The sequence below is a fragment of the Brachyistius frenatus genome, unplaced genomic scaffold, assembly GCF_029030835.1.
Source record: "Brachyistius frenatus isolate BFR_SWC_R1_liver_20210118 unplaced genomic scaffold, ASM2903083v1 Contig_37, whole genome shotgun sequence".
In the NCBI taxonomy this organism is placed as follows: Eukaryota; Metazoa; Chordata; class Actinopteri; family Embiotocidae; genus Brachyistius; species Brachyistius frenatus.
The window spans coordinates 3,424,305-3,443,776 of record NW_027210636.1 but is presented as its reverse complement, the minus strand read 5'-3'; the positions used below and the strand labels follow the sequence as shown (position 1 = coordinate 3,443,776).

General features: G+C 41.9%; 1 protein-coding gene across 5 annotated transcripts in view; it reads left to right on the top strand.

Moving 5' to 3' along the window:
• arvcfb (ARVCF delta catenin family member b) overlaps positions 1–19,472 on the top strand; it is a 221,081-nt gene that overhangs the window by 37,909 nt on the left and 163,700 nt on the right. For all 5 annotated transcript variants that reach the window (XM_069701664.1, XM_069701663.1, XM_069701662.1 and 2 more), the window contains exon 2: positions 7,035–7,117. The gene's annotated coding sequence lies outside the window, so the exon portion shown is untranslated. The remainder of the gene's footprint in view (positions 1–7,034; positions 7,118–19,472) is intronic.

Genomic DNA, 19,472 nt, shown 5'->3' with positions numbered 1-19,472 from the left:
GAGCCGATACGGTTCTGCACAATGTGGTTTGTTTACCTTTACGTAATAGTTCGGTCTATTTATGCATCTTCAACTTCAGAAGCTGCCATTCTGAATACCAATCTCTGTAGCGTTGCAGTGCTGCTGCTTCTGCATGGGTATTTACTGCTCCTGGATGGCTTCCAGACTCAAGATATATGGCTCAAGGCTTAAATAGATGTCAGGACGGTCTGCGCTTGTGATTTCTATGGGGGAGAATTCAATATGCTGTAACTTTTTAGGGCACGAAAGGAGAGGTGAGGTGAAGTGCATCCGGGGATACGAATGGAACGAAATGCAGCGATTTTGCAAAATATTCGGGACACGATATTGAGTTGCAGTTTAAAAAAAAAAAAAATCTAAGTGCTCCTCTTTTTTTTTGGACAAGTATAGATTTTGCAAAGGGAGGTCCGTAGGGAGTCACCTCGTCTTTGTACTGATCTTTTGTGCATCCTTATATTTTACTCCCGGATGACTTGCTGCCTCTGAGATAAATTCCAATCAGCAAGGAACGACATAGCGAGTAAATAGAGAAGCCTAAATGTAGGAAGGCAGGCAGACTGGGAGCTAAAGGAAGGAGTGGCTATGAGAATGTGTGTATAAAAAAAACCTCCAGGACCATACAGTGGATTTTAGTTTGCAGGACCACAGATAGGGGGGTCGGGGCGGGGAAGAGATTCCATGCTGCATTAAGTCAGCCTGAATGGATTTTTACTCTGTCATAGCACACTGCGCTCCAGTTTTCATAACAGCATTGAATCACCATTTCCATTTCTCTAATTCTTTCCATCTTTTGTTGCAGGCAGCAGACTTGGCAACTATTGTTTGACACGTTGCTTGTGCCAGAGAAAGCTGTGTGCGATTGTGCGTGTGGGAGATTTGAGACTGGCTAATCCATAAGCCATAATAGGAGACTGTTGCTTTTAATGCCATATCAAGAGGAAGTGTCTTTTGCACTGTATCCATTTTATAAACTATCAGAGGTGAGATGGGAGGTTGGACTCTGACAGGCTGTAAGTTTTGTTGCTGTTGGACTGATTTAAAAAAAAAAAAAAAAAAAAAAAAAGAAGAAGAAAGGAAGGAAAAGCTGTATTTTCTTTTTACATTAACAGTGGGATTTGTGAGACATTAAAATGAGGAAATTCTGCATAAAGAAGTGTCAATTTAAGAACAGAAAAACCCAATGAGTGTTTTGAGGATTTCCTGCAACAGCAGCAATAAGCTTCTTAACGTGTGCACCCAGGATAAATGAATATTTTATGGCTGAAGATGGAGCAGGAGATAATAAAGTCAAATGTCGACATGTCTGTATTGAATCTGTTCCCTAATTTGAAGATGAGATCTGCTGTCTGGAGAGAGTCTTTTTTTCTTTTTTTTTTTTTTTTTTTTGGACGTGATAGAAACTTTTATGCTTCAAAACCATCGAATCCAGACTTTTGAGGCACTTTGACTAGTTTTCCTTACGCCTCGGCTGATTTATTTTTTGAGGAAAATCAATTCTACCTGAGCGTTGGATGAGGCGCTTTAGTATTAGCATTCATAAGAATATTAGTCAGCCAGTCTGAGTGGGTTAAAAGACGAGGGAACAAAAGTTCACATGGATTTTCTTTTCCCCCCACCGGGACTTGAATTCTGCTTGTTTCTCTTCACTGAAATCCAGTAAGACCCCCTCCGCCCCTACACCCCCACCACCACTATCCCTTCATCCCATTAGCGGTGAACTCAGGGGATCTCTGATAAACCACGCAAGGTCACTGAGTCATTGACTAAAGACAAAGTGTTCCGTTCCTGGCAGTAAAGGTCCAGTATTAATAATGCAAATGTAAAGGAGTAGTTGATAAATAGTTTAAGAAATACACTTTGTGCATTTTGCTTTAGTTTAAAGTATTGAAGAAGAGGGAAGCAGCCCCCTGAAACTGCATCTCATCAGTTCTGTGGCAGTTCTATACTTTCCAGTTATGCTCTGGTACACGTGACATCAATTTCGTGATCAGAGGGTGGATGCGTGGCCCTTTTAGGACATTTGTGTACCTCCCAGTTCGTCCCGCGCAGCCACTACACTCCAAAAAAAACAAAATGGATGCTAAATTTGAAGAGAGGATGTACAAAAAGGTGCTTAAAGGCAATCAAATGTACAAACATTTGCGTAACAAAATGGCCCAGAGTTTAGAAAGACGTCTTCCTGTTGCCACCGATCTACTGTGCATGTGTGGGACACGAGCTGCAAGCGGACTCCAGGAAGTAGTATAGACAGAACTACGAGGCCTCCATGGTGTCCACAGCTGGTTGTGTATGCCAAGGAGTATAATCATGCCCTTTACACTTCTAATTATTTGAACAAACAACAATATACACAAGGTAATTAGTGAACTTTAGAGGTTGTTGTTGTTTTTTTATGGCAAATTTTGGCCCTGTTGCACAGAACTAGCTGTGAGTAGTCTTAACACCTATTTAACCACCTTCCTGCTGCTTCATGAGAGCGGTTTGTTTTCATCTAACTCTCGGTCATTAAAGCAGAATTTACAGGTGGGTGAAGTTTAGTTTATGCTGAAAATAATTAGTTATCTTTTACTGTATCATAAAAAAATGAGTGATGTTTACAACTTTGGCAGGGATTTGGTCATTAGCCCTGCTAACACTTTGCAGGTGGGAACATGAGCCTTCTGGACAGAATCATCTGTTAACTCCCTCCCTCCTGCCTCTGTGTGTGTGTGTGTGTGTGTGTGTGTGTGTGTGTGTGTGTGTGTGTGTGTGTGTGTGTGTGTGTGTGTGTGTGTGTGTGTGTGTGTGTGCGCGCACGTGCGTGTGTGTAGGAGTACCCTGCCATTGATAAAGAAGCCAGATCTCCCTCCGAATGACTTCCACGTTACGTCATCTGTCAGCATCAGTTAACCTTCAGCTTCTCAGTCTGAGGCCGAGCTGTGCTGAAGCCAAGAGCTGCAGACAGTCGGGATAATCAGTGGAAGTATTTCTGAAACGTTAGAACAGTAGACACCCTGAAGATTTAAACCCCGTGTCATATCAGAAAAATGTAACTATGAAAGGTATGACCGGTCTCGACTCATTCTCCATGTACTGAAAGTAATTCGTGGAATATTTTGTTTGTCTATTTACACAGTTCAAACTTACCACTCACCCAGGGGAGGGAGAAAAGCCATGAATTCCTCCAACACTGCCACTGCGTTTAGTCTCCACCATCATCGTCTCTACCTGTGTTCCTATGGTAACGGAGACCGTACTCTCCCTGGCACTTCAAAATAGAGTTTATTTTTTAGCTCAGTCGGTGAGGTGTTTCTGTAATGGTGATCCTGCTGATGGATATGGATCTGGAATATCCACCGTTCAACGAAAAGCTGTGAAACCGATACTAAACAGAAACCTCTTTACAGGATCTGCGGAGTGAAGGAATCAATTTAAGTCATTTGAGAGGCATCTTGTCTTCAAATCATATTTACATACACTTCCTTTTTTTTTATATATATATATATAAATCTGGGACATATAGCTCATAAGGTTTGGATCAGTCCATTTTCCCCCCATAATCCGGGACACACGGATCGTTTTCTAGTCTCGTATCGACAAGATCTGCAATAGGCCAACCTCACAAAATGTGCACAGCCAGCCAAACTGTACAGCCTGGGTCCATATGGTCCAGCCCGCCCTCCCCCATCCCTTCCTCCCATCTTACCCTCACCCCAGCCTCTGCTCCCAGCAGGTGATCAGACACACATGCAGCAGGTTTTTTGGGGGCCAGTGGTTGCACTATTTTTATGGACTGCATCTATCTGCTTAACACACTGCATGTACAGGAATTTCGGATTATTATTTTCACTACCAGCTGACTTTATCTGAAATATGGTTGAAAATTGTGACAAATCACATCATAGTTTTCCAGAGAATCATAATTTTAAGTGTTTACAATCACACAAAACACAGAAAACCACATATTCTTCTGTCTGGGGAATTTGGAATGAATAAATCTTTAGTATTAGTCAGAAGAAATGACTTCAATCTGTTGGCAACTATCAAAAATGATGCTGATTATTTTTCTGACACTCCTGGAATAGTTTAAGGATGCTTTTAGGTGTAACCTGTGGAGCATCGTGTCGTGTGTTGTTAGAGGAGATACTATTCAGTTTCCCATGCTGAAGGTCTAACACAAGGACAGACTGTATCATTTTACCACGATAAAGCCATCATCTTGCAGCTGTGTCTAAACTGTAGTACAGACAAGTGTTGGTCCAGTGCACCTGACAGAGAAACACTGGATCAAGTTCATATCTCATCTGGGTTCGGCTGCTCTTCCTGTTTGTCTTAAGCTGCCCTCTCGCCTCCATTACCGCTCCCTCAAACACTCTATACTTTAGAACAAAGTCTAGATTTTCTCCGATACCAGAAAGAGGCTAGCGGGATGTTTCTGCCTGGTTGCTTTCAAGGTGCCCAGCAGACTGTGACCGAGGCTCGTTGCTTGGGAGTAAAGGTTGTGTGTGTGTGTGTGTGTGTGTGTGTGTGTGTGTGTGTGTGTGTGTGTGTGTGTGTGTGTGTGTGTGTGTGTGTGTGTGTGTGTGTGTGTGTGTGTGTGTGTGTGTATGTTTGGTGTGTGTGTGTGTGTATGTTTGGTGTGTGTGTGTGGGTGGGGGGGTCTGGCTGCTGGAGATGGACAAGGAGGCGGGGAAGGCCGACTCCTCTGACCCCTCACAGCTCCATCTGGACCGTGGGGGGCTGTCATTTAGGAGTGCAGGGGCCTTGCGGAGGACCAAATTGCTTTTTAATCGATCATATTCCCAGTAAAAACCACTCCCAGCAGCCACTTGTCAACTTTCCATTCTATTTATGGGCGCTGCCCAACTCTGACTACTGTATGTGTGCTGTGTGCCGTGTGTGTGTGTGTGTGTGTGTGTGTGTGTGTGTGTGTGTGTGTGTGTGTGTGTGTGTGTGTGTGTGTGTGTGTGTGTGTGTGTGTGTGTGTGTGAGTGTGAGAGAAGGAGAGAGAGAACAGACATCAGTGGTGAGTTTTGTTGACCACTTCAAGTCAGTAAAACCAGAATGAGGTTTTCTACTCTGACTCTAAGTCAGTGCTCCGTGTGGAAGTGTCTTTTGCTCATTAAAATCAGAGTGCTACACGGACCTTGTGACACTTGTGTGGTTAAAGATGACAAGAAGGCTGATAGCGAGCTGTTCTGATAGCGAGCTGTTCCTTTGTATTTGCGGGAAAGGCAGCGATGAAACACGAGGATCAGACGCCGCTCCACCGACAACAGAAAGAAAACCCTTCCTGTCATTAAACACCACAGAGCCACAGTCAAACATGTCATGTGCTTTAATAGAAGCCCAACAATGCTGTTACGTGACCATTTTCCCAGCTCCAGTTTCTTGTGTCTATTTTGAGTCTGATGCCCGGTGTTGAGTCTCGCACTAACAGACGCTACCGTTGAGCGTGCACGAAGTAATGAATTATGACTCAGTCCAAACGCCGCCGCTGATTGTTGGATCCGTTTCCTAAGATGCTGTTGTTTCTAACTAATCTGCCCCTCTGGGCTTTTTGAAAAGGAAGTTTAAGTCTTTATTCGCTTGCTCTGTAGAACCAAATTTTTGTTTTGTTCTTTTCATAAAGCACTGAATCACCCCCTTTGTAAAAAAAAAAAACCCCAAAAAACAAAAAAGCTCTAGCTGTAATGGTGTCACATAAAAGATCCTGCAGAATGAGCAGTACCGGTGAATGAGGCCGCAGCTTGAAAGCACTCCTGTCAGTTTTCCTTCGCGGGGCCTCCCAGGAATTGTAAATGTCGTCACATTCTCAACAAGACAGGTTTCTGCTATTTGCTGAAAATTATTTCTTTTGGGGGGTGTGCTTCTCTCTCTCTCTCTGCAGTGCACCAGAAAAATACAAGACTGTTTAATATGACTTTGTCGAAGTTCCAAAGACAGGATCTAAATGAAATGATAGCGCCGTTAAATGAGAACCCCCCCCCCCCCCCAAAAAAAAAAATAATCATATCTGTTCAAGAAAACGCACACAAAATCTTAGTAAATGAAAATAACAGCTGCACAAGAGAAATATGATGCAAACACAGAAAACAAAGCGGTGTAAAGAAACACTCGATGTATAGTCATAAGAGCTGATCATAGAGTCATTAATAGAGTTCAGAGGGAGAGGAGAAAGAGGGGAAGAATGGAGGGGTGTGTCAGGTACTCAGCTGGAGGACCTGCTCTCTCTCCGTCAGTATCTTGTCGCTGTCTCGCCCCCTGACCAAACAGGACGTGAGCCTCAGCGCCCCACGCTGCTGTCTGGCTCCGCTGCCGCCATGCGCCGCTCACCCAGTAGCTTCTCTTCGGGTGCTTTTCCGTTGTTTACAAAGGTGGTCCAGACGCTTTCCTGTTCAGACAGCATCGGTCCTAAATTATTAAATCTGATAGTCAACACTTGTCGACCTCGGATGCTCTCGAGCTTCTCCTTTCACCGCAGCGAGTCGGTACTTTGATGTTCACATTAATGTAACACGACTGGACAGGGAAACTGACAGGAAGGGCTTCACTCAGGAGCTCTGAGTTCTCAGTCAGCAGAGTTGAGTTGTCAGCGTTCGACTGGGTACCGAACGCTTACTTTTTATGCCACCGACCAAGTCGCTTTGATTATTGTCGGCGATTCGGCTATCAAAAAATGCCTTATCATTCGGTGTACAATTTCAAAACTCAGGCTGCAGCCACACTAATATGTTTTTTTTTTTTTATAAGTCACAGCATTTACTAACATTGTTATTGTTGAGTGATAGCTTGCCTGTGAGGCGTTTAGGGGACATCTGTAAATTGTAGGTACGGAAAAAAAAAAACTGGAGTACACACTCCCCCTCTAAACTGCATGAAAACTAAAGATTTGTAATATAAGACGCGTAATATGATTTTTTTTTAAATTTTTTTATTGATATCCAAAAGGTATGATTTAGGAACCAGCATTGAAGTCAATATATTTCTGAATGCAGCCTTAAGTCTCAAATGTCTTTCACTCTGTTTTTCAGGTGCGTCAGCTCAAGAGTTGTGACTGGTCTGATAAATGTCAACCTGCTCTGATACTTGTATGGGTCTTTTTCCTCAACCAAAGGTGAGTTCATCCTCTTTCTAAAATAGTTGAGTTGTGATATAATGTTACCATTGGGTTAATGTAACAGAATCAAACTATTTTATATAAAAAAAAAAAAAAAAAAGCTCACCTGCAGATATAAAAACCAGCTCATCAAATAAGAGTCAAAATAATAAACCTTCAGACTGAGGATTCAATGAGTTTGATGTCCTGCAAGTCAAACCGTGGGGTAGATTTTAGTTACCAAACAAAATGCAGCTGATTTCCAGCTTGGATTATCTGAGTCGTTGACATCTTTCATCTGCCATTGAGGTCAAAAGTGAATAAGTTAGTCTGTTGTTCGCCGTTTACAACCACAAAACAGACACAATAAGTTTCCCGCACAGATCCTGAGTAACTGATGTATGTGCCCCGAGATCTTTTCAACAACTTTCTTGGGTTGCTTTCACGCTCTTCCAAAACACTGATGTTCTTTTTTCAAAGAATTAAAGTAATGTTTTGTTGCCACCTGACAGACAATTCAGACCTTGATGTTGGTTGCCTGGGAGCCACAAACTGACGCTGAACCAATTTGTTGAAGTTGATATAAAACAAAAAGAAAAAGAAAGAACAAAAAAAGTTCAACAGACTGGTCAGTCTTTTCTTTGGTAACTTTGGCAAAAAGACTCTTTAGCCGTTGATTTACTCAAACACTGAGTCGCTGCAGTATGTTATTCCTGTCTCTCTTCCGAGGTTAATCTTGTTTCTGGCAGCTAAAACTGGTCGTTTGCGTAATTTGGCTGAAGAAAAAGTGAATCCCGTCTCCAGGTCATGTTTTGTTTCCGTCTTGGTCTTGTACTTTCTGGTTTTAATGGGCTTGAGCTACTGCGCCGGCTGCTCTTCGGGGAGCAGTACATCACCTGGAGCTGTATCTGCGCACCTCAGCCCGGAGTTATAGCCCCAGCCTCGGATGAGATATCAGCTTTAGGACTCGGCATGAGGGGAAGATTTAAAGACTTGCAAAAAAAAATATTCACACAAAAAAACGCCGAGGCCGGCCGGGATCTGACATGCGGTTATTGAAAGCACTGGCGTGGCAGATTAAGCCACCTCCACCACGTCCCCCGGGAGGCTGCGAATTCTGCCCCGGTTGGTGCCTTTTCTGTTATTCCCCCGAGAGGCAGGGGCCGCTGGGACAGAACCACCGAGTGATTCCTCACTGTCATCCGCTGCTTCACTGCATTTTACAGTGTACAGCCAAGGGCACGAATGTTGCTAGTTTGGTTTTACATGATTTAATTTTCTACCTCTCCAAAGCCCTCCAAAAATCCTTCCTTTATGATTCATGAAGGTGGGAATAAGTGGCCATTTGAGGACCCTCTGTTTACAGCAGATTGGCTTCATGACCAGGTCAAATCACGGACACGCACTCAGGATCTCCTTAAGTACCCCGCATCTCATCCAGGAATCATTCTGTGGGTGATGTTTGAGAAGTTTTTGAATTTAGAAGCTGCACAAATTATTTATCGAAGCAGTTTTTTTTTTTTTATTCCTTTCTGGGGACGTGGCATTTTCCTCATATAATATTACAGTGAGAATTTATAAAGCCAAAGCAAGGCTGTGATTGCAGAGCATACTGAAGATAAAATGACTACATCATATACTTTTTCCTGATGAGTAGTGATGACTTATGTTCCACTAAGCACAAGCAGAGCAATCACTTTATTTAATCCATGTTATTTTTAGCATCACATTGCTTTGTGACTTCAGGTTAGCAAGGATACTCTACTTTATTTTATTGTTGCATGGCAACAACACTAATGGAGTGCTTCTTGTGACGTTTCACCTGTTGTTCTCTCTCCATTTGAGCGTTGTATGTGTGATCACAGCTGAGAGGAATCCGACCCAGTGAGATATTTCTTTGTACCGTCTTCAGTGTGACCTTTTTTCGGTAAAACTTCAGTTATAAATAATGTCCACATCAGCTTTTTCTATACCAGCAGAAAATCTCAGGGTACAACAGGTTGGGCTTGTAACCCTTTACTGGGTAAATGCTCGGCTGAGAAGGGTAAGTGCACCGACATGAGGACGATCAAGGTCATTTTCTCCTTAAATCCTCGCTTCTCCAAAATGGCATCGCTTTAATTAATTCCCTGGAGCTTCACTAAGAAAGGCCATTTTAATAGTGAGGGATTGCATATTAATCTACCCGCAAGGGGCCAATTACAGTTGACTGTCACTGAGCATGCATCGGTTTTGGGGACTAATATAACGTCTGCAGCGATTTAACGTCTTGTATTCTCAGGTTTGATGTAATGGGACTTCAGAAATATAGCAAATCATTTCAGGGATTTGTTTCTTTTATGTTGTAAATTCAGTTTAGATCTGACCTACAGGCAACATGGCTGCACAGTTTAATGTTATTATGATTTTTCTGAATTCATTCTTCTTACATACTACTCTGTTTTAACTCATAAATGTTTTCTTTGGTAAAAAAAATGTGATCTCGCTTGACTGTATAGAACTGACTTAATGGTCTGCAAAGTCCTGAACAGCATTGTGAGTTACCTTAAGTCTGCACAGTTTTTGATGTCACTTGCCATAAGCAGCCTCTCTCAGTAAGAGTTACGCTCAGAAAGGTTGGTGAGTTCAGGACTTTGTCGACTATTTGATTGATTAAAAAATGATTTTAAAACGTAATAGTTTTAGCCGTTTTCAATCAAAAATTCCAACAATGACTTGCTGTTTTTCCTTTTTCCCAATTAGTTCTAAAATCAATATTTTGGGGTTTTGGACAAATTGAAACAAGCAGTTTCTTGTGCTTTGGGAATTGTTAAAAAAAAAAAGTAATTCATAAATTGAATCAAATTACTCTTGATAAAGTAATCAGCAGTTTAATTGTTTATGGAAGTCGTTTTTAGTTGCAACCCTTATGCGCTGTATTAATATGTGTTTTGTATGGCCACGTTAGTGTTACCAATAACTGTGAAAAGTGGATATGATGCTTTATACATCACAAAAACAAGTCATACATGAAAATGTTTCTTCCTGCCTGCAGCGGGCCTCATCACCCCCACTGACATACACTCTATTCCACTGATAGACTATACACATCATATCAACATGAAATATATAATGTTATATTGCACATATAATGTGACAGTATTATTGGTATTATCATTATTCTTTGTATTATTATGTTTTCTACTTACACGTATAGCTGTGTTCTAAATTAGATTTTTGTGACATTTTTAAACCCCACCCTTTTTTTTTTTTATTATGATCTGCTACACAGACAAATTCCTTATATGAGAAAATGTACTTTGAAATAGTTCAGATTTTGATTCCTAAACAGTCCACTCTGCAAACAAGCTAGCCTGCCGTGGTGCTAAAAGAAGTAACCAGTTTAATTGTCATCTGCCTGAGCTCAGTTACATCCAGTTATCTGCAGACGTTGTCACTAGTCAGTAGAAAAGCTAGTTTGACTTTCAGCTCTCGCTGCAGGTGCTGCACGCTCCTGCTGTTTCAGATAAAAGTGCTAACCAGATGGCACACAGTACATTATACGTTGGCTCAGTTGTGTGGTGCTCTCCAGCCGACTGGAAATGAAAACGGTTTCAGAAAGTTTTGAAGTTACCTTTCCTGAGAGTGGTGTTGAATGTGCAGAGGAGGACTTTTAAATAAGGCAGCCGCAGCCAGGAGTCAAACAGGCCACTGAGGGCCAACAGGCCCGCAGCCATGAACTCACCGGCTTTCTCACTAATGCACTACTTCATCCTCCCTCTGTCTCGCGCACACAGACATATCTGTTGTGTTTTGTTTCCATTTGAAGGAGGAGCGACTGCTGGCCCGTTGCCCAGTGATCTGCAGCAGTGGCCTAATTGAGACAGAAGAGTATTTATTAAAGTAAATCATACTTTTTGTTGCGTGGATACACACAGTTTTATTACGTGCCACTTTCACGTAACATTTTTACATGATTAATAAGAACAATTCTACAAGAGAATCGCTACCCCAAATGACATTTAGGCCGCGTTGCTTCGGAAGTGATTTCTTGTCGTCCGGTCCCTCCGCTTCGGGAAGTGTTGAAATATTGTTTATTACTCATTTTGATTCATTCAATACCAGAATGAAGCCTGAGGCTGCTGTTTATCATTTTATGCACTGAAGGCATATTAATGGTCCAGGGCAAAATGACTTGAATAAGTTCATGTACACCAAGTGAGAGGAGCTTTATTTTTTCATGACTGGATCGAGCTCAATGAATTGGTTGAGACAGAGTGCGAAATGGGTTTTTAGCCGCGCAGGCAGCTCCAGTCCACAGTCTCCAATGTGCAATCTTTTTGGGAAATTACAGGTTATAATGATAAAGCCTTCAAGTTCCTCTCGTCTGCATTTACTACGGTAATGAGTCTAACCGTGCCCCTAACATGCCATTTCCAGCGTTTCATCGACGCCAAAGCACTTAAGAGTAAAAAAAAAAAAAAAAAAAGGAAGTTTTGAGGCCTCTTAGAAGATTGTATGTTTGACCACAGAACAAACTAAGTATTGCGCTGGAGGTGTGGTTGGTGTAAAGCTGATGTTTGCCGAGGCTACAGTCGTTAATGTGGTATCGTTCGGTTGTAACCCCGAACCGAGGTTCCTGTTTATTTGCTCCAGTCAACCTGCCGTTCTAAATATATTCCCATTGCGTCATTGCGTCGCATTATTAAGACTATCGAAAAGCTGTGGGGCCGGCTGCCCCTTTTCAGTGAAAGAGTTTGTGTAGCACTGAGACATATGTTTACAGCTGCCCTCAGTAATAATTACATCCTCTGCAGCAGTGCAGAGAGAACATGCATTTACTGTAGCTCCAGTGGGCCGTGATTTGTGGGTGACAATTGTGGGTGTTTTATTAAATGGTAACAAATTATGGTGCCACCCCAGGAGGGCTGCTGTCTTCAGTCTGTGACATTGTTTCATTTTCTTTGAATGTGTTGCAGTGAACAGTCTCTGTGTTTCAGGGCTCCTTCTCTGTGGTATTGGTATGGACCCTTCAGATTTTTTTGGTCTGGCGTAACTGGGTTTTTTTAATTTCTTCTCTCTTCATGGTTTGTTACATTTTGTCCGTTTGCTCCCGCCAATAATTAGGTGAAATGCAACTTCACCGGATCTCAAAGTGATGATGTATGTGACATTACAACATATTTAACTTGGCACATTTGTGAGGCTCAAGCGGCAACCTACCGTGATGTCAACTATTAATTTGCGAATTGCCGTTTTGAAGCCTCCAGTCAAGCATGTCCGCTGTCACCATTGACATGGTGCATGTCAATCAAACAATGCACGCCTTCTACCAAACTTTAATCTCATTGAGGCCTAATGTTTATTTAACGATGGACTTTTTTTTTAGAATGAGCAGCAGAACACTGATCAGAAGGAATGAATTATATATATATGAATATATATAGGTTGTAAATGTCAGCGTGCTAACATGTTGTTTAGTAGGTCAGATGGTTACACTCATGTTCACCATCTTAGTTTAGTATGTTAGCATTTGCTAATAAGAACTATTGGGAAATTAGTTATTGAGGGTTTTTGCTCATTACTGGGCAATTTAAATGCAGGATTTGTCCAGTGCTTCAGGTTCAAATCCGAATTTCGCAGGCTTCAAGATGCTTATTTAGCAAATGTTGACAGGAGCAGGAAAGAAGCACAATACAGTGACCAAACAAATAAACAGAAAATAACCAAACTCAACCCACAGCCAGGCAGAGCAGCTCCTACAGACACTGTTGATGTTCTGCCTTCACAAATACGTCGATAAACAACATTTTATGTGGTAAAGGAAGAGTTATTGCAAGTGAAACATATTCCAAAGTAATGTAGAAACCCCCCCACCCCACCCCCCACCTGCACCACCGTATCATTTTCCACACACTACCTACTTCCTATATGCTTCTTACATGTTGATAACTATGTTATTTGCAACAATAGACAGCTCCCAGCACACGCTGTGACAGAGCTGAATGTTTATTTCCTCTGTATTCGCGTGATGGCGGGGGGTGCGATGTCGCCCTCGCCGTGGTGTTTTCAGACTCTATTTGCATGCATGTTGGTGACGCAGCGAAGGGTGGGGGCGGCGACGGCGGAGAGCCGGCGAGCGTGACTAATCCAGGGATCTCCTGTGCGATGTGTACGGCTGGCCGTCCTTCACGCCTCACGCCTTGTCGATGGGGTGTGTGTGTGTGTGTGTGGGGGGGGGGGGTTGCACACCCACCTCCTCGCATGCTGACGGGGCGGGGTAGTAGTCGTGCGTAGACCTCAGTGCGTTATAACCACATGTTGTGTAGTTGAGACTTTCATTAAGGGGCCCAGCAGGCAGCCTACAAACTTGCAGGTTCTTTAGATATAAGTCACTCCTTTTTTTTTTTTTTTTTCTTCTTACAATTCAGACATAAAGCAATGGGAGTACGTGTGAGTCTGCTCTGGTTGTTGGAGCCGGTGTCTTGCCACATGATTTGTGAATGTACTGTATCTCTTTGTGTTTATGAGAAATCCGTGTCCTCAAATTGACTTTTTCTGTGGTTTGTAGCGGGATGAGATGGGTTACCGTTCTCAAAGTGAGGAAATGGGCCAAAGTTTAACAACTGAAGAGAGAAGTACACGGTTTGCATTCAGATTTCCTCCGTAGGTGGTGAGGCGTCGTGTCTTTGCCTCTAGCAAAGACTGTTTGGTCAATATACGCTGTGGAGAAGAACAGGATTAGCTTCAACCTGTGTTGTGTCCTCCAGGTCAATTTTTGTACAGACAGCCGAGAAAGAACCAGCCGGTGAGTTCATTATCAACACAAACAGCATTTTGAATCCCGAAGGCTTCCTTTTATAAAATACATGGTTTAAAGTTTTGTCTTTTAGATTTATTATTCAAAGTCTTTTACCTCTTTTGACTGCACAGCCTTCACTTTATATGAATTCACTGCTATAGCTATAAGCCTTCAGAGACCTTAATTCGGTTTTAATACTGCAGTTTTCATTTCGCCTGTTAGAACAAAAATGACAAAAATGAAATATGGGGACATTGACCAAAGCCTTGCCTTCTTAAGTGCCAAAGAAGAGAAATTGGGAATGTACAGTGCCTCTGGATTAATAGGATTGCTTTGTTCTTACTCAGCTTTACTCAAGTTGCCGTTTTCTGATTGACTCCTAACTGGCTTGAGCTCTTACATACTTTACACCAATATGGGACTGCTAATATATTTTCTACTTTCATATTAAAATAAGTGAAAAAAATATATAATAGAACTGAATGAATCTTTCTCCACTAGTGGTAATTGATGCCAGAGACACTTTATAGTGCAGAGAGGCACAACAGATAGACAAGCGACAAAAACCCCAGGATGTCAGTTACATGATATATGCGCTTAATCTTCAGTCTGTTTATGTTTTCTACACATAAATTACAAAAACTACATTTACAATATGTAAATAATATTTGGAAACCTACATTAAGATGCTACAAACTAGAAAATACACGAAACTTAACTTGAAGTTGTTGTTAGCTTCACTAGTTAGCTTCTAAATGCTCTTCTATGTTCAGAAAATATATCCTATCTTTCTCTGCTTACTTTTTTGTGTTGGACAGCTACTTTATCAGAACAGTTTTTTCGGAAAACAGCTGCCTACCATGTCAGGTGATAATTCTTTGTGGATTTATCACTACTTGAACCCCTACATGCTTATTTAAACAGGAGCGTAGTGCCATTTGTTGAAATTAACCATAGTTCCTACGGTCCCAAGTTTATCTATAATAGTTAGTCGTCAACTTTATGATCACGCTTTTAATTCGAAGGAGAAACAGGAAGTGTTGAGTTTGTCATACCGCATTACGCAGTATCTTTAACAGGCAAATGGTAGCGGATCAAAATGAGGCTTCAAGTTGATGTTGAATCACACCTTAAATGTCAATATGACAACTTTGGCCACTCCAGTTGTTTTTATTGGCTCTCTTGCATGACATGCACATCGTTCTGTGGAGCTCCAGCAGCACTACACCGACGCATTTAAGACATTGTGGTTGTAAAATATTGATTATAGTTTAACAGTGGAAGGATACAAGTCACCTGCTTAATTCAAAGGAATGCGGTGCAGGAGTTGTTGCAGTTAAACAGAAAAACACGAGCGTAGGGGATAATCGTGTCTTTCTTGAGGCTTCAAGCCTTCTTTCAAACTCGTGCTTCTTTCAAACTCGTGCAAACTCGTTGGCCTCGTGAGCACCATCTGTTTCCTTCTTCCGCTGTCTCTTCGAAGACATAGCGACCCAGTGTAGCCGGGGCCTGAATAAATCTCTGTGCTGACTCTGCCCATGCCAGCTCCACATATAGCCTGCTACATTGTCGTTTCTCTTTACTGTATCTTTGAAATTCAAGTATTACTTTCTTCTCTGAGCTGATCTGTGTGCTGTCATCCGTTGCAGCGGCCCCATGTTTCATGTGTGTGTTGTAAATGTTGTTTTATCGTGGTGTTTTGATATGTACCGAGCAAGTGCCGTTTCACAACAAAGCATGTAATACGTCAGTCGGTCCACTGGGGGATACCGTGTCAGTGTCACGCTTTGTATTGCTCGCGCGTGAAACGTACACGCGCGTATGACCGGGGTGAAAGAAGGAGGTCATGTGACAAAGTACAAAGAGTGATCAAGTCAAAGTACGCAGGAGGACGGGGGCGGCTGGATGGATCAAACCTTCAACGGCGAGACCGGCATTGGAGTCCGTGAGAAAGCAACAGTCGATGTGTTTTTTCCTTTGAGTGATGTAAGTTTCTCACATAAGATAGCTTATTAAATGTACACAACGTACATTAAATAGCTTATCTCATTACTTGCGTAATATTACTTATTTCAACGCAAACCATGATTTTTCCCAAACCTTAACTTTGTAGTTTTGGTGCCTGAACCTAATCAAATTGTGACCATGTTGGTTTTAACCATATACTGTATATAAATGTGGCCGTTGCTTCCAGGTCTGACACATTTATATATCTATATATATATATACAGTGAACCCTCGCTATAACGCGGTTCACCTTTCACGGTCTCGCTGCTTCACGGATTTGCATCGTGCATTGAAATCACATTACGACTATATGTAAGGTAGATATATTTAATGTCCAGTTCTATCTATTTCAATTGTAAAATAAAGGTTACTACTTCACGGATTTCGCCTATCACGGTTTCTATTTGGAACGTAACCCCCGCGAAAAACGAGGGTTCACTGTATATATAAATATCACCCAGTGCTACTCGAGGTTGGCTCAAAAAAGCTTCCGACTCCGTAAACTCCCATTCAACTTCTCTCATTAAATACAAAGTAGATCAATTTTTCCACAAGTTATCATGGTGTTGTTAGCTAAAGTCACTCTTTTTTTTCTTCTTTTTTTTCTGGCGGTTGATCTGAAAATGATCCCATCATTGATTAGAAATTAGGCCCCAAAAGGCCGTTGGTTAGGAGGCATGTCTGTTTGATTGACAGGCCTGTGGTGCAGTCAGATTTCTACTAGAGGTGGGCGGGGCGTAGTGTCCGGAGGTTTCCAATCAAATCAAGTCAATCTACCCCCCAGGGTGTATTACATGCTTCGGCATGATGGTCCTCAAGTGTATATACAGTATACAGAACATACACCATGTAGATGTGTGGATCCCAGAGCGCTTTATAATTGTATGCAGTGTACTTTTAAATGTGTGTGTGTGTGTGTGTGTGTGTGTGTGTGTGTGTGTGTGTGTGTGTGTGTGTGTGTGTGTGTGTGTGTGTGTGTGTGTGTGTGTGTGTGTGTGTGTGTGTGTGTTTGTGTGTTTGTGTGTGTGAGAGGAAGGAAGGGAGTTTAGCCTCCTGTTTTCAGGCTGCAGAAACCCTGTTAATTAGTTTGACTGGTCAGCCTCTCAGATCAGGCACAAGGCCGCGTTTAATAAAGCAAAGATCAAGATGTCCCACGGTTTTTGCTCCATGAGAGGAGGGAGAGGAAGCGGGTGTTTGTGTCCTTTCCTGCCTCTCCCCCACACGACTCCACATCCCGCTGCCTCATAACAAACAGAAATGTTACAGAGCGAGAGGTGGTTCACGGGGAGACTCATAGTGCATGTATTATTAAGACGGGAGCAGCGAAGGTTTTGAAGATATGCTAATGAGGAGCCTTTTGGTGCTACAAATCTAACCGTCATTTGAATAATTTCTCGGCCCATCCCTCCTCTTTTGCTTCCTCTGTCTCGTTTCCATTTCTTTCCATTCTGCAAGAATCACACATTCAAGGACGCGGCATTGGCATGGAGCTGTGCGCATGCTGTTTAAGGGAGGTGATGGTGGATTAGACAGCAGCTACAAAAAGCTCAACACAGACCTCTGACCGGAGGCTTCTCCTCCCACATGCGACCTATAGTAAAGAGCTCCTTTTCTTTTTCCCTCCTCCTGCCCCACATATAGTATATATAGAACACATCTGGGTGGATGTAGTGTATGTATGCATGTATGCATACATATAAAGTATCCACATGATCCCACACAACCACCCCAATGCACTCAAATAGATCAGAGTCACAGCGTTTAAATGCAAATGTGAATATGCAGAATATTGTCATGTGTTCATTGAGATTTTTAGTGGTGTCTATGAGAAAACTGAAATAATCCTAATCCTGACAGCATGTATTGGAGCAGTGCTGCATCCTGTATGCTGTATTAAATATTTAACCACTTATCAAGTAAGCATCCAGTAGAGACTTTGATATTGTCAGTTGAAGCTTTATGAAGAATTTAAAGACAGTTTCACAGAGAATTGCAAAACATCACAAGTATTCAGTGTTTGTCCCAAAGGTTTTTATTCTTGGTAGGTCAGGAATGCTGCTGAAACAGCAGTTAAAGCACTACTAGATAGCTCCAGGATGATACTACTACTACTACTGAATTATTTATGCGATACCTATGTATTTAAGGTACTGTCCAGAAAAATGAGCAGAATAGTTACGTGCTAAAGAGAGCAAACAGTATACATCACATCGTCTATGATGAAATATTATAAAATATTGTAATATCAAATGTATTGTAAAATATTATAGGATTTGTTTTGTAGTCAGAAGCCTTGTGCCTGACTTTTGAATTATCGGTTTAAAGGATAGAGATCTTTTTTGCAGATGCCGGCGAGCTTATTTGAGAAATGAGTGTGTTGAATTACAATTTCCAGATTTTTGGGAGAGATGCAGCCTGATTTTTGAACAATATTGAAGCATAGAGTAGGTTTTAATGTGTTTATCAAGGCAGAGGCTGCAGCCAAACACACACACACACACACACACACACACACACACACACACACACACACACACACACACACGCACGCACGCACGCACACACACACACACACACACACACACACACACACACACGCACGCACGCAGAATCTTGCTGAAAGCTGGGGTTACAGAATTAGACTGCTGTGTACCAAGAGAATTGGAGGATGAAATAGTTTCACTGTCTGGACAATAATTAGTGTCTTGTTACTTTTAGCTGGAGGAAAATTGGAATCATGCACTTGTGAAAAACAGTTTTGAAAGGATAAAATAATTTGCAGGGTCACCTGCATAAGATTGAAAACTGCTTTTATGTTTGTGTGAACAATTACTTAAATTATGTATGCAAATCCCCCCCCCCCAAAAAAAAGAGTAAATTTAAAGTGAAATTATATCAAAAAGCAAAAAAAACAAAAAAAGCAAATCTCACAATATATTTTGCATGCAAAGGTGCAAACATAACCCCCCACAAACACACACACACACACACACACACACACACACACACACACACACACACACACACACACACACACACACACACACACACACACACACACACACACACACACACACAATCCTTCCTGGGCTTCAGTACGACTGCAGTTAGTCATGGTTCCTGTGTCATTACATTCAGACTGTGCAACTCTCTCTGCACTCAGAATGCAATGAGTTGAAATAACAGCGAAAGCAACTTGGTTTGGACTCTGCTGCTTTACACTTCTTGCAGTGTCAATGCTCTACCCCCATATTAGATTTGGTGGCTTTCACATTGGAGCACAGACACTCTGGCTGCTGTTACTCATTCATGTGAAAGCGTGGCTGAGATTTGACTGTCGTAGAAGTGGTGTAAACAAACTCAAACAAACTGAGATGGATTTTTGTGTGTTGAGTAACATTTTAAAAACTGTGTGTTTAACCTGCTAATTTCCAAGCCATATTAATTTAATCTTTGTTGGACCGAAAGTGAAGATATGTGATATCTGTAGTAATCAACCTACTGCAGAAACCTCCAGGAGGCTGTGCTCGTTGCAACTTTGCACTGATTGCCGAGAGTCCATATAAAGTTTTTATTAGCTGTGGT